We start from the raw sequence: 16,536 nt of genomic DNA, 5'->3' as shown, positions 1-16,536 counted from the left end.
TAGGGATCCTTATATACAATTTAGTGGCCCTGTTTCTATTTGTCTTTAATACATCTCATTCAAGAGAACTAAGAGATCAGAAGAACAAGGTCACAAAACAGTACCTGTCATAGGTAGTACCTAACCCTAGATACCTTTGTTTATAGCTGACAGAGGATGAGATAGAGCTGGCTTTAATTCCTGAAGCTGCTTCCTAAGTGGAATGTGACTTATCTCTGTTTCAATGTCACTGTATAAAGTGGGTCTCCTTGTAGGATGGGCTTCAATTTCTTAATCCAAAAAAACTGCTGCCAGATAAAATTAAGTACTATTACCAAGCTCCATTGGCCCTCTCTTAAAGGCAAGGATCAATATTCACAAAGCTATTCCTTCCCTAGGTCTCCTTAAAACTTGTTCCATTTGAGATCCCCTTTTGCTAAGAGAAATTTTTATATGATCTCAAATATATAGATATGTAAAATAGGTAAACAGATAAAATATTTACTGATAATAAATAAATTTATTTTAAATTATTTTAAAGTTTTATTTAAATTATCATTTTACATTTTTATTTTAAAAATCTTTGGTATACATATAATTTTATCATTTATTAAAGACAAAGGCAAATTTGTACACTAATGAAATGGATGTGCTTGTTTATGTTTACTTAAACAAATAAATTTTGGCAGAATATTTGACACCTTTTACTTCTGCTAAATTTTCATGCCCCCCATATTCAGTTACAAACCCACAGTTTAAGAAGCTTTGCTCAACTCCAAGCCTCCAATTCTTGAAGCTTGACTATTCTAGGAGTAGGGTCAATCTTTTCCCTCTCAATGACCAGATGCCTCCCAATTTAATCATATAATTCCTTCACATTTCCATAAGGGATGATAGTCTACCAGACCTGTTTAAGTTGCTGGCATATTAATAGCAAGTTTCCTGTTATCAGCTTCTTAATTTCTATGAATATATGAACTGGGAGGAGGGAGAAGAAACAGGACCAAATCTTCTCCCCCTCAAAAAATAAGGGAAACTTGGAAGGAGAGTTAGGAAGGGAAAAAATAAAAGTGCTCTAATAAATTCTCTAATAATCCAAAATTAAATCTTCATGAAAAAGGGATATTAATCCTTTTTGGCTCCAAAAACCATTCAACAAATTCCCTCCAAATCACCAATTTTTGAAATATTTCACTCAGCAATAAAAGAATGACAAGATATTAATTCTACTTCTAGATTGTGCCTATTATCTGTTTTTAAGATTAAGTACACTAGCCCAACTGAGGTCTCACTGTATGAATTCCAATTTTTATTTCATAGCTTTGGCTGCAAATGCCCCTATTATCCCTTTTCAATGACCTTTGGAATGCCGCATTCCTACCTTCTCAACAAATTTCCTTATGTACTTTTCTTCCCATTCCCTTACTTTTAACCTAAATCTGGATCCAACCTGAGACTATCTCACTCTTTGCAAATGTCTACATTGGAGACTAGTATCCTTCTCCTACTCATTATAGCCAAGAAGAGGGATGAATACTCTACTGCTCCTTATCACTTGGTAAAATTCTATAACTACTCTTCAAAAAGCTTTCCTCTGGCTTCATCTAAGCAACCTGTTTCTACTACCATTATTTCCATTCCTCTTCCATAGTTTCCTCCTTCTCTTCCACTCCCCCACCCCCTCGGGTCATCTAAACTACCTTTCTTAGAATATTAAGCATTCTGATCTTAGTGTTACTCCATTCTCTACCATCACTCTTGGGGGTTTTCATATTCATTTTTATGATTCTTCAATACTTCTCAATCTCAACACATGATTCTTCAACCTTCTCAACTCAAATAATCCTTGATTCCAATCACATGGTATTTTTGGTGATACCCTTGGACAATGCAATGTAGCCTTGGGGTTGCTAGTGACTTTTGGTGATTAAAACTGCCTCAATATGGGGGTCCAGATGGGTCTCTTCAAACACAGAGATAAAGCAGTAATGAATAGGGCACATGAAAACAATTCAGTGTATATACAGATCCAATTAATGAAGCAGTAATTATAAGGACTTAAAGAGAGAAGAGCCTGGAGAGAGGATAAAAGTACAAATCCCAGGGGTGTTGTTGGAAGGAAGGAGTAGAACCACTACAGGGTGACTTTGCACCATTATAGGTAACATTTATGTGATATTATCTCTGCACCCAACCTTGTACCCCATAAACTGATATTATTAAATGTTACTAGCTATGCCCTACAATTTCTTATCTCTTTATTTTCCATTTCCAATCTTAGAATAATTATCCCTAGGTAAACCTTACCATCAAATTTTTCTGCTCTATATTAACTAGTAAAAGTCATTAAAAACAAAGATTCTTCCCCATCCCCACCAAAGTATGATAGATAACTTCATCTCTGCTTCTATCCTTCTTCAACAACCTTCTTGTAAGTTTACTCTCCATCTTATTCCCCTAGCAACCTTTTCCATTCTCTTAAACTCAATAACTACATGCATCATAATTATCTTATTAATAAACTCATAAATGGCTCTTTAAGATTTGCAAAATACTTGCCTCACAACAACTTTATGAAGGAATTGGTTTAAGCACACTTACAGAAGAGGACAATCTACAACTTTTTACTAAAGTAAAATGCTATCTTTAAAATGATGACCTTTGTTTACCTCTTTCTTTATTCCCCCAAACTTCCAGTACTAGATCATTAGCCATTCCCTCCTCCTTCCTTTCAATAACAGAAGAAAAGTTATCTTTAATTCATTACAGAAATTATTTTTTTAAAATCTATGCCTTGATCCAAATTCAGTTAATAAGCATTTGTCAAGTGCTCTTTAGGTTCCAGGTATTATCTAGGTAGATGGGGAAAGAGAGACACAAATAAAACTGCCCATGCCTTAAGGAGATTATAGCTTACCATGGCAATCAATGTATGCATATTTAAGTACAGACCGTCATACAAAGTAAACACAAAGGATTTTTCTGGTGGTGTAAAAGTAATAAGTAAAAGAGCACCAGCATCAGGTGGGAGATCAAAAGCTTTCCTTTGAATCTGATGCCTTGCTTTTATTCTTATTGGAAACAAGTGAAAGCAAGTGTTGAGTTGAGAAAGGATGCATTCTGGACTAGTTATTCCAAAGACCCAGAGACAGGGGATAGAGAAGGATGTGTGAGGAATAGTGAGAGGGAGGCTAGACAAATTGGTGGAGTAGAAACAAGTAAGAAAGTCTGGATTCTCTTTCTTAGTAACTGATAAGTCCAACAAAAATCCAAAAAAAAAAAAAAAAAAAAAAAGCATGAGACCACATCTTTATTTGGACAGTAAATGAAAAAAGTTACAAGGAATTATTTTTTCTGATTGGTTCATTATTGGGAGACACAGGTCTGGGGAAGCCAAAAAATACTAAACAGTCTAAGGCAAAAAAAAAAAAAAAAAAAATCTAGATTAGAGATGGTAATGGGAACAGGAATATACACCAACTGACAGTTGTTCTGTTGCTTGTACTCCAGAGTTGGATCAGAGATCCAATGTGGACTGAGGAGAAAAACCTAACCCTAGGGGATAACAAGACAGGGCATACAGGGAATAAGAGTAGTATTGGAGGCTAAGGGTTGTAAACTGAACATGGAGAAGAAACAGAAGGAAACAGTATCAGTGTGACTGAATCTGAAGAGCCCTGCTGGTGAATAACCAGGAAAGGAGGCAGAGAAAGGAGTGGAGGATTCAGGAGTGAAATTAATAGTTCTGTCACTGACTGTATAAGTTTTAAGTTAGCTGAAAGTGGCTAGGGCCAGCAATAGTCTGTTAGATGTTGCCCAGACCCAAACTTAGAAAAGGAAGGTAGAAATCAGACTTCATCCTGAATCAAGTAGATCTGGGTTCACTGAAAGCTTCCAGGTTCTCAGATTGAGATACCCAAGATCCTTCAAGAACACAGCACTCAATATTTGAAAAAGCTGAAGCTCTGCACATGGAATACAAAACAGATCATTTCCTCAAGAAATGCTTAGAACCTGGTCATAGCACAAAGTCTTACTTCAAGAACACTGAATGAAAAAATAAACACAAAGCTATTATGGTGATAGGGATGTCCCATAGACAAAGGTAAAGAAGAAAACAACTATAAAACATTTACAAGCAAAGTTTCACCAAAAAAAAAAAACCACAAAAACAACCCAAAACAATCACAGTTGGACACACGTTTAATAAATATTCCTTTAAGAAATATGGCAGGTGTTTAAAAGAAAAAAAAAAAAAAGATTAGAACTTATGAATGAAAGGAAAGCTCTGGAGAAAAGAACTAGAAAACAATTTTGAGAAAGATGGAGGAAAGACTTGGAAGGAAGTCAATAGTTTAGCATAAGAGATAAAAACCCTACCTAAGCAACTAACAGAAGTTATGTGGCTCTGATCCCAGGAGTAGAATGGCTTCTCATTTCTAGTCCCAAAGCCAAGGAACAATCAGGACAATGGTCTCAGAATAAAGGGAAGCCTATAATCTGGAGGAAGGAGAGATAAAAAGAGACAGATGGAAGATAAAGAACATTTATTAAGTGTCTACTATATATGTCAAACACTTTGCAAATATCTCATTTAATCCTCATAACAACTCTGGGAATTAGGTGCTATTATTATTCCCATTTAACACCTGAGGGAAGTAGGTTACTTGTCCAGGGTCATATAACTAGTAAGAGTCTCAGGTCTTCCTGACTTCAAGTACAATTTTATCTAGCTGCCACTGCAGAATTAAACCTAGAATCAAGAGCTATCTAAAGAACTTGAAACAATGACAAGCTCTGATCATTAAAAGAGGAAGAAGCCTTAGCCTTGGCTCCATCCACTTTGAGCCCACTGAGAACTGACAGATGCTCATCAAACAGAGGAGTCTCTGTGAGTTAAAACACAAGAAAAAGAAAAAAGCAGCAGAATTCAAGCATGTCCAGACATACTTTCCCAAAGTGCTCATTGCCTGGCCCTAATACAAATTCCAAAGTTAGGAAGGAAATAAGAATTCTACCATAAACAGTAATTATGTTGAAAAGGAATGCTAAGAAACAAACCCAAAGGAATATAATGACTGTGAAACATGGTGGGGGGAGGGGAAGAGGGGAGAGAGAAGGAAGAAGGGCCACTGAACACAAATTTAACTCGAATTCAGAACAAGAGGTTTAAAAAACATTTAAAATTATTTTCTAAGTGAGAAGAAAGCCCTAGTGCCTTAGAAAGAAAGAAATGAAAATGAAAGAAACACTAACATTGGAAAAAGAATGCTTTACATCAAGAATCATAAAATCTTACTTGGGAAAATGGAGTACTTGAAAATTAAAATAAACTAAATAGACATCAATGACTCCATTAAATAACAACAAAAATAAAAAAGTCTAAAAGGTGAAAAAAATAGGAAAAAATTTAAGGAAATCCAAATAAAAAATAACTAGTTTAGAGAACAGACCAAGGAAAGATACTTTAAACTGAATCACCTGAGAAAAAGAGCTTTGAAATCATATTTCAAGAACTCAAGAAATAATACTGACCAAATCTTAGAGTAAGCGAAAAAAGTAGGGAGGGGAAATAAAAAAGAAATGTCATCTCCTGAAAAAAAAAATTCTAAAATGAAAAATTCTAGAAACAAAAGACTCAAAGTTTCCAGGTTAAAAAACTAAACAAACAAATGAACAAAAAACAAAAAACAAAAAAACACTACAAGCAGCCAGAGAGAAAAAATTCGTGCAACACAATAATACAAAATTTATTAGAGGCTTCACCATATAGAAGTAGAAAGCTTAAAATATAATATACAAAAAGGCAAAATATATAGGCTTACTACCAAGTATAACGTACCCAGAAAAAAAAAAAAATGAGAATACTCTTACATTACAATTGAATTGTTCATAATAAGCCTCTGTTAAATAACAACCATTTCGAAATACTCCAAAGTAAAAGATTAAAAAAAAAAAAAAAAAAAAAAAGGTAAAAAATGAATTAGTAAATATAAAGAACTAAACAAGGATGAAAATGTTTAAATTCTAAAAGGAAATCAACACTTATTGAGTATTTGCTATGTGTCATGCACTGTGATAAGAACTGGGGATACAAATTGATCTCTGCTTTAGGAAAACCAGGCTGGCAGGTTTGTGGAGAATGGATGGGAATACAGAGAGATTAGAGACAAGGTGACCAAACTATTGCAATATTCTAGATTAAAGTTGATAAAGAGGCTAAACTAGGGTTGATGTTATGTTAATGGAAAGAAATGAATTGATGAGAGTATGACGGTAGAAAAGAGAACATCTGATAAGAAGTTGGATATGGGGGTAAAAGAGGAGTTTAGAATTATCCTGAGACTATAAACTTGGATTAGCTGGAAGATGTTGGTGTACTTGAGAAGAAAAGTTGGTTTAGGTGAATCGCTTCTACCTCTTTAAATATCTTGAGCTAGCTTATATCCTCTGTAGTAAACTCCCAATGAGAAAATTCTTTCTACTAATGAAGACCAACAGCTGTCATTCATAGTCCTAGAATTATTTGAGGCACTGAGACTTTGAGTGACTAGCCCAGAATCACATAATCAGCATGCACCAAAAAGCTCTGCCTGCCTTCAGGCCTAACTCGCTATTCATTAGTTCACACTACCACTAATAACCATAATATTGACTACAATAATCATTTATACAATGCTTTAAAATTTTAAAAATCCCTTATAAAGACCTTATAACAATCTTGTAGGACTGGTCCACACAAGAGATATTATACAATTTTATAAATGAGGAAACTAAAACTCAAAACATGTTAGAACCCTTATCTACTGGGGAATCACAAAAAAAAAAAAAAAAAAAAAAAAAAAAAGGAGCAAAACTAGAATTTGAACCTTGACTGCAGAAAAATATATTTAGAGATGGTAAAGACTTTGGAAGCAGTAGAATCCAACCCCCCTTAATTTTACATATGAGGAAACTAAAGCTAAGAATGAATAAAAGATTGAAGTATGTTATGCACCTAGTAAGTAACTGAGAAACATTTGACTTCAGGGCTTTCTGACTTCAAGTCCATGCCTCTATTCATTAGGCTATACTCATATCCCTGAAACTAAAAGAACAAGCAAAAGTAAACAAAGAAATCATCACTTGACAGTCATATTTTACCCATAATCTTATCCTTTGCCCTTTCACTCCTGGAAAAAGTTATCTATTTTCAATGTCTACGATTGCCTTATTCTTTGCACGTGGACTGCTGCTCCTAATACTTTACTGAAACTATTATCACACAGATCAATGATACTCTTATTGCTAAGATCCATAGATTTTATTTAGTCTTAATAATCCTCTTGGTCTTGTGCAGTGTTAAAAACTGTTCATCTTCTCCAATGGATAAATCTTTTCTACTTTGGATTCAGAGACATCATTTCTGCTTCCTACTTTCCCAATATTTCAGTTTTCACTGACTTCTTATCACACTTCTCATTCTTTAAGGCAATTGTTGCTTAACTTTATGGAGCAATACTCTCCCTTTTCTTTTCTTTTCTTTTCTTTTCTTTTCTTTCTTTCTTTCTTTCTTTCTTTCTTTCTTTCTTTCTTTCTTTCGTTCTTTCTTTCGTTCTTTCTTTCTTTCTTTCTTTCTTTCTTTCTTTCTTTCTTTCTTTCTTTCTTTCTTTCTTTCTTTCTTTCTTTCTTTTTTTTTTTTTTGAGGCTGGGGTTAAGTGACTTGCCCAGGGTCACACAGCTAGAAAGTGTTAAGTGTCTGAGACCAGATTTGAACTCAGGTCCTCCTGAATTCAGGGCTGGGTGCTCTATCCACTGGGCCACCTAGCTGCCCCACTCTCCTTTTTCTTTACCCTGCTCCAATTGTACACTCCATGCCCTGTTTCTTAAAAAAAAAAATAAAAAAACACGTAAATTTTAAAAAATAAATTATAATAAATCTCATTCATATAAAAATAATCTAAAATATATTTATTTGTTGGTAAGATCATTTATAACTTCATGCAGCTTCTCTTTGTAGAGGATTCAAAATTTCAATCATCTCTTCAATTGCTACCAGACTTTCTGTTCTTTCTATGCTACAAAACCATCCCTATCATTATAACCCGGCTTTTCTTCTCCTTTTACTTCCCCATAAGTACGAGGAAAATCATCATGGAAATTGCTTCAGTTTTGGTACTAATACTTCATTAGTATCTTTGATTGTTTCTATCCCTCTGATTGAAGAGTAGAACAAAATACTGCAGGGTTCAAAATCCTAGCTATCTACTCATTTGTCACCAGCTGCCATTCTTGGTTTTGACTTTGTCATCGTCATTCCCCTGTACCAAATACCCTCTGTCTCTTCCTTTTCAGCATTCCTTTTATATACTGTCTAACCCAATTAGACTGCAAGTTACTGAAGTGCAAGAACTGCTCTTTTTTAATGTGTATCCCAAATCCTTAGTTTAATGCAGGGCACATAGGCTCTTAATAACTATTTATAATGGGTCTATTTACTTGACTGTGTCTGTGATCTCAGCAAGCTGAATATTTTTCCTCAATTATTGTCATCCATTTGGATCAAATCAGTTCAAAAGTTCCTCAAACAAAAGTAGAAGATGGAGACCTTTATAGATTTCTCAAGACACAAGGACGTCAGCAGAGTATTTGGACTGTTTTGTTTTTTAATACATTCAATCAATTATTAATTAATAATACCAGTCCCTATTTCCAACATGTTTATATTCTATCAAAGGATACTATCTGTACATAGGTGAGTACATACAAAATAAATATGGAAGATAACAAATTTTGTCAGAGGAGACCAGTAACACCTAGAAAAATTAGAAATGGCTTAAAAGGGGTAGCTTGGCAATATAAGAAAGCAAAGAGAGGATTCTAAAAGGTATAGCTGAGAAAAGAGTATATTCCAAGAATAAGAGAAAGGCCTTAAATGAAGTGTATTTAATTTTCAGGTCTTAAGTTTTGATTTTATATTTCTGTATTTCATCTTCAGTTGTCCCTATGGTCTTTTGACTATATTAGCTTTAATTATTACAGAGCATTTTTACCTTCCAACTGGTTAAGTATATCTATTATGATGTGACATTTCACTTCTAAAAAATGAGACAATAAAATATTTAGGTAAATAAAATTTAGACTTTGCTAAAGTTACAAACAAATATATATATATATATATATGTATATATGTACATACATATATATGTATGTATATAGGTATATTAACTTTTAGAAAGTTACTGCAACTTTTTAAAAGCTGAAGTTGCATCCATTTGTTAAAGTACCAAAATGAATGATTTTGAGAAATAGAAAGTTTAGAGACTTTACATTCAAATAATCAAGCTTTTAAATTATTATATAACTCATTTAATATTTACTACAGCTTGCAAAGATGGTGATGAAGTTAAAACATGCCCACGTGAAAATCTGACATTCCCATTCAAACTGACTTCATTTGTAGCATATTAAGTAATCACTTCACTGTCAGAACAAATTTGCCACTTTAGTCTCATCTTTGTTAACTTTGAAAAATGTAGGCATATTATTGTAGGAATTACTATTGAAAATATCCAGTAAGGCCTATTGTTTTGCCTACCTTATCTCTTCACTACTTACAGGATTTTACATTCCATGACACAGTCAGTAAAATCCTAGCCCTCTTCTCTACTTTATAGTCTTTCCCCGGCAATCTTATTCTCTGCCATTGCATCGAATTCTTCCCTTTATGAAAATGACACTGAAATATATGTCTCTAGTCCTGAATTCTCTTTTCATTTCCAAACTTAGATCTCCCAACTAACCACAGATGGATTATGTATTACACATGGACACATCACTTCAAAGAAAGTATGCTGAGAAGCAATTTTATCTTTTACCTAAAAGCCCTCTTTTTGATAATTTTGATGCTCAAAATTTGATTGTTATCCTAAACTCTTCCTTATGTCATGTTATCTCTTAAATATCTTTCTGAAAACCTTTAGTGGCTCCCTATTGCCTATGGAATAAACAGCAACTTTTTCAAAACCAATACTCAAGGCTCACTAGCTTTTACCCTTATTAACCTCCCTTTTATCTTCTATGTAAAGAATCACACCAAACATAAACTACATTTTGCTTCCCAAACAGGTTTTGGACCTTTCCTCACCTCTGCACCTTGGCTTATACTATATTCCCTCTTTTCTGTCACTTTCTCAGTACTCTTCTTCATAGGTAAGCCCAACTCAAAGGTCACTCTAGTAAGTCATTCTTAAAATCCCCTCATAGAAAGGTAATTTTTCCCTCTTACCTAATGCTTTGTTTGCATCTAGCTAAAATAAATATTAGGCAACAGCATGTATTGTATTATAGCTATGTTTGTGTCCTTTCAGCTTGTAAGTGGATAAGCATGGTAACTTTTCATGTCCTTAATCAGTACAGAAATCTAGGAACACAAAAATTCAAGAAGCAAGGGAATGAAGAATGAATAGTTAAAATACACATACAAGTATGTACATTTTATATTTATAGGGTTGTATACCACTTAAGAAAACTTGATGTGTTAAAATATGAACATAAAACATTACTGGTTTTCATATATATATTTTTAAAATGTACTTGGCTGTTTGTCATATTTACATGCTTGCCATAAACTGACACAAGAATTTTGTGGAAGGATCTAGAAGTCATAATTGAATAACCACTACCTTAAAAAATTAAGATTATCTCTGAGATTTTTTCCAATTCGATGATTCTAAAGTGGGAAGGGAATGACATTTTCAGTAGGTTAATGCTTAAAAGTGTTTAACTCCAAAATATACAATTTACTAATCCCTTTTTGTAAAGGGTCACAGTCAGCAGGGGAAACTCTGGGTAAAGTATAAGACCCTTCAGCCCAGAGGGAACCTGTTGACAATGTCTGTTTTGGTTCCCCATCTCTCCTAAGGGCTCTTGGCCTCCCTGAGAATTCAGGGGGCTGTGTTGTGACTGAAACAGAGTGATAGCAGGTGGAAGAATGATACCAGGTAGCAAACTTCATATAATAGCAAATTGTTTATGTGGATCTACTGCTCAGAGTTGTTTTTGTTACATTATATGAAGGGGAAAGTCCTTGAAATAAACTGACTCCATTTTTCCATAATCCTTGGGAGTCCCTCCTCATCACTTCTCCACTAGGAAGGTATAGTTTAATCACCCTGGCATGGGGGCTCTAGAAAGCAACAGTAGGTTTTGTCACCCCCAATTTGGGGGCTCTAGAAAGCAGGACACATCACCTTTTCACTTCTGGAACTAAAGAACTAGCATTTCTGACATTATTTTTCAATTTCTTACAAAAATACAAATAAGTCATGCTTTTCTAAACTCTAGAATGCTGTTCTCTCAGAAGCCAAATGTCTCAGGCCAAGTACACCATCAATGTTGGCTTCTCTGATCTAATATTTATTCACTACTATCTTCTTTCATCACATACAAAATTTTGAAAGACTTTCCTTATTGCCTTTTCTCTTTCATAGTTCACAGGTGAGACCACCTAAGAAAAACTTATTCTCTTAAGAGTATACATAAAGATTTGCCTCTCCCTTCTCTCCCACACCTTACCTAATTTAAAGCATTCATTTGCTACAAGAAAACCTCTCCCATCTCTTTTACTATCTTTGTTCCAACAATAAACCTAAAAAAAAAAGATTTTAATTATTCTTAAAAAGTAAAGTAGTCCTAGTGATATACCTGCAACATGTAAAATTCAAAGTTTTGTCAAATAAACAAAAAAATCAGGTCCAAGATTAAAAATGAGCAATAAAAAGTATTTCCTGCCCAATTTAAAGTGATTCTTGTATCAAAAAATTCATTAAGTATGATTTCTGTATGAATATAATATTTCAATATTCAAACAATGAACATGCAAATTAAGTTTTAAAACACAATATTTTTCCTGTTGGTAATGATGGGTACTGCTTTTATATTTAAACACACACACACACACACACACACACACACACAACGTACCAATTCTTAGTAACAGATTCTTAAGACACTAGTGAAATATGGGTAAAGAACTGAGAATTGATGGCCTTTATTCCACTTAAGTAATTAAAAGTCATTTGTGGAATTCCGGCCAAGATGGCAGCATGGAGGCAGACAGGTGGCTTGAGCTCCTCATTTTCTCTCAGGACTTACTTCATGGCAAGCCTTGGAGTTAATGCTTGACCAGAAAAGAAATCCACAAATAATCACCAATAAAAGACATCCTTGAAATTCACCAGAAAAGGTCTGTGTTTGCTCAGGGGAGGGACAAACAGACTGGGCCCAGGCGGAGGACAGGAGTGAGAGGGTGACAGGCAGCTCACACAGCTCAGGGCGGAGGGGTCAATCTCTTCTGTTTCTGTGAAAAAACGTTTACCCCAGTGTGGATAATCCGTCTTGGCAGCAAGCCATGAGCAGGAGAGAGAGTGTAAATACCGGAGGTGAAGAATAAAACCCTGGAAAGCTAGTGTCTCTCGGGGCCTCAGCCACCCCCAACCCCCACCTGGAGTGAGTAACTCAGAAGTTCTTAGAGCCTAAGAGTGCAGACCCAGAGCAGCCATCGCTGTCCTGTTAGTGCCTCGCTGCTGTCTCCCGCAGTCTGTAGATGAAGCCTGGTAACATAATCCAGCCCCATCCCCACCCCCAGAAACAGACCAGTTGTTTCTCTTGTCAATTTGTTTTCTTCAATTCCGCTGACAAATGAACAAAAACTTTAAAAGGGCTCTAACCATTGACAGCTTCTGTATGGAGAGAGAGCAGACTTCAAATACTGAGGACACTAAAAGCAGATTGTCTCCAGAGGAATCCCCTAAGGGGGATATGAGCTACTCCTCAATACAAAAGAATCTCATACAGGAAATCAAAAAGGCTCTCACAAGAAAGCTAGAAGAGAAATGGGAAAAGGAAAGGGAAGCTTGGCAAGAGAGTCTGAAGAAGTCATCCCACACATTTAAAGACAGAGTGGATAAAGAAAAAAACAAATCATTGAGAAATAAAATTAGTGAATTAGAAAAGGTAAACAACTCCAAGGAAAACAGGATTAGTGAGCTGGAAAAAGAAAACAGCTCTCTAAAAAATAAAATGCATGAAATGGAAAAAAATTCCAAAGCAGAAAAAAATTCACTTAAAAACTCAATTGGACAATTACAAAAAGATATTGAAAAAGTGAGTGAAGAAAATACATCATTGAAAATTAGACTTGAACAAGTAGAAATGAATGACTCAAGGAGAAACCAAGAAGTAGTCAAGCAAAACCAGAAAAACGAAACAATTGAAAAGAATGCCAAGTACCTTATTGGAAAGACAACAGCCCTGGAAAATAGACCCAGGAGAGACAATTTGAGAATAATTGGACTCCCTGAAAAATGTGAGGAAAAAAAGAGCCTGGACACTATTTTCCAGGAAATTATCAAAAAGAACTGCTCAGACATTTTGGAAACAGAGAGTAAAATAGACATTGAAAAAATTCATCTTTCACCTACTGAAAGGGACCTTAAAATCAAAACACCAAGAAATATAGTGGCCAAGTTCAAGAACCATCAGATGAAGGAAAAAATTTTGGAAGCTGCTAGAAAAAAGCAATTCAGACATGGAGGAGTCACGATAAAGATAACGCAGGATCTAGCAGAGTCTACATTAAAGGAACGAAGGGCCTGGAATATGATATTCCGAAAGGCTAAGGAACTTGGTATGCAGCCAGGAATAACTTACCCAGCAAAAATGAGCATCGTTTTCCAGGGAAGAAGATGGACATTTAACGAATTAAATGAATTCCATCTATTCTTGATGAAAAAACCAGATCTACACAAAATGTTTGATCTTCAAATACAGAACTCAAGAGATTACTAAAAAGGTAAAAAGAAATCTTGAGAACTATATTTCTGCCATAAAGATATGTAAAGAACACATTTATGATTTGTCCTAGAAACTAGAGGTGAAAATGAAATTATATCATACAAAAGGGTAAAGTGGTGGTACTACATCTCATGAAGAGGCAAAGGTAACCTATTATATCTGAGAGAAAGAAAGGAGGGGAATGAACATAGTGTGTATCAATAGACATATTCAATTTATGGTGAAACTTCTTCCACTTCACTGAAAAGTGAGAGGGAAGGAGTAAGCTAAGGGGAAGGGAATACAGAAATTGTGAGAAAAAGGGGTAAAATAGGAAGAGGAACTTTAAGGTAGGGGAAGGATACTAAAAAGGGAGGGCTGTGAAAAACAAGTGGTGCTCACAAATTTAATACTGGGGAGGGGGGTAAGAGGGAAGGAAATTAGAAAAGCATAAGCAGGGGTTAGCAGGATGGCAAGCAATATAGAATTCCTCATTCTAACCATAAATGTGAATGGCTTAAACTCCTCCATAAAGAGGAAGCAGTTAGCAGACTGGATTAAAAGTCAGAATCCTATTATATGTTGTTTATAGGAAACATACCTGAAATAGGGTGATACACTCAGAATAAAGGTAAAAGGGTGGAGCAGAATCTACTATGCTTCAGGTAAAGCAAAAAAAGCAGGGGTAGCCATCCTCATCTCAGATCAAGCAAAAACAAAAATTGATCTAATTAAAAGAGATAAAGAAGGGCATTATATCCTGCTAAAGGGTAGCATAGATAATGAAGCAGTATCAATATTAAACATACAGGCACCAAGTAGTGCAGAATCTAAATTCTTAAAAGAGAAATTAAGAGAGCTGCAAAAAGAAATAGACAGCAAAACTATAATAGTGGGAGATCTCAACCTTGCACTCTCAGAATTAGATAAATCAAAGCACAAAATAAATAAGAAAGAAGTCAAAGAGGTAATACTAGAAAAGTCTAATATGATAGATCTTTGGCGAAAGCTAAATGGAGACAGAAAGGAGTACACTTTCTTCTCAGTAGTTCATGGAACCTATAAAAAAACTGATCATATAATAGGATATAAAAACCTCAAAATCAAATGCAGTAAGGCAGAAATAGTAAATGCATCCTTTTCAGACCACAATGCAATGAAAATGACATTCCAGGGGAAAATAGACCAAAAAATAATTGGAAACTAAATAATCTCATACTAAAGAATGACTGGGTGAAACAGCAAATCATAGACATAATTAATAACTTCACCCAAGAAACTGACAATAATGAGACATCATACCAAAATGTGTGGGATACAGCCAAAGCAGTAATAAGGGGATGTTTTATATCTCTAGAGGCCTACTTGCATAAAATAGAGAAAGATAAGGTCAATGAGTTAGGCTTACAATGAAAAATGCTAGAAAAGGAACAAATTAAAAACCTCCAGACAAACACGAAACTTGAAATTCTAAAAATAAAAGGTGAGATTAATAAAATTAAAAGTAAAAAAAACTATTGATTTAATTAATAAAACTAAGAGTTGGTTCTATGATGAAACAACCAACAAAATAGACAAACACTTAGTAAATCTGATTAAAAAAAGGAAAGAGGAAAAGCAAATTGTTAGTCTTAAAAATGAAAAGGGAGAACTCGCCACTAATGAAGAGGAAATTAGAACAATATTTAGAAGCTACTTTGCTGAACTTTATGCCAATAAATTTGACAACTTAAATGAAATGGAAGAATACCTTCAAAAATATAGTTTGCCCAGATTTACAGAGGAAGAAGTAAATGGTCTAAGGAGTCCCATTTCAGAAAAAGAAATAGAACAAGCTATTAACCAACTCCCTAAGAAAAAAATCCCCAGGACCAGATGGATTTACATGTGAATTCTACCAAACATTTAAAGAACAACTAACTCCAATGCTATATAAATTATTTGAAAAAATAGGGATTGAAGGAGTCCTATCAAAATCCTTTTATGACACAGACATGGTACTGATACCTAAACCAGGTAGGCTGAAAACAGAGAAAGAAAATTATAGACCAAATTCCCTAATGAATATTGATGCTAAAATCTTAAAGAAAATATTAGCAAAAAGACTACAGAAAATCATCCCCAGGATAATATATAAAGACCAAGTGGGATTTATACCAGGAATGAAGGGCTGGTTCAATATTAGGAAAACTATTAGCATAATCGACTATATCAATAACCAAATTAACAAAAACCATATGATCATCTCAACAGATGCAGAACAAGCATTTCATAAAATCCAACATCCATTCCTACTAAAAACACTTGAGAGTATAGGAACAAATGGTGTATTCCTTAAAATAATCAGGAGCATAAATTTAAAACTGTCAGTAAACATCATATGTAATGGTGATAAACTGGAACCTTTCCCAGTAAGATCTGGAGTGAAACAAGGTTGCCCACTATCACCATTACCATTCAATATTGTACTAGAAACACTAGCCTCGGCATTAAGAGCCGAGAAAGAGATTCAAGGAATTAGAGTAGGAAATGAGGAAATCAAACTATCACTCTATGCAGATGATATGATGGTATACTTAGAGAACCCCAAAGACTCTGCTAAAAAGTTATTAGAAATAATCCAGAACTTTAGCAAAGTTGCAGGATATAAAATAAATCCACATAAATCCTCAGCATTTTTATACATTACCAACACAATCCAAGAGCAAGAGATACAAAGAGAAGTTCTATTCAAAACAACTG

General features: G+C 34.6%; 1 protein-coding gene across 23 annotated transcripts in view; it reads right to left on the bottom strand.

Moving 5' to 3' along the window:
- MBD5 (methyl-CpG binding domain protein 5) overlaps positions 1-16,536 on the bottom strand; it is a 395,786-nt gene that overhangs the window by 357,538 nt on the left and 21,712 nt on the right. Inside the window, exon 2 of one of the 23 annotated variants that reach the window (XM_074302143.1) lies at positions 4,360-4,479. The exons of the other annotated variants lie outside the window; for them this stretch is intronic. The gene's annotated coding sequence lies outside the window, so the exon portion shown is untranslated. The remainder of the gene's footprint in view (positions 1-4,359; positions 4,480-16,536) is intronic. 23 annotated transcript variants of the gene reach the window in all.

This window comes from Sminthopsis crassicaudata, chromosome 3 (assembly GCF_048593235.1).
Source record: "Sminthopsis crassicaudata isolate SCR6 chromosome 3, ASM4859323v1, whole genome shotgun sequence".
Taxonomy (NCBI): Eukaryota; Metazoa; Chordata; class Mammalia; order Dasyuromorphia; family Dasyuridae; genus Sminthopsis; species Sminthopsis crassicaudata.
Note: the sequence above shows the minus strand (reverse complement) of the source record. Positions and strands in the feature narration are given on the sequence as shown.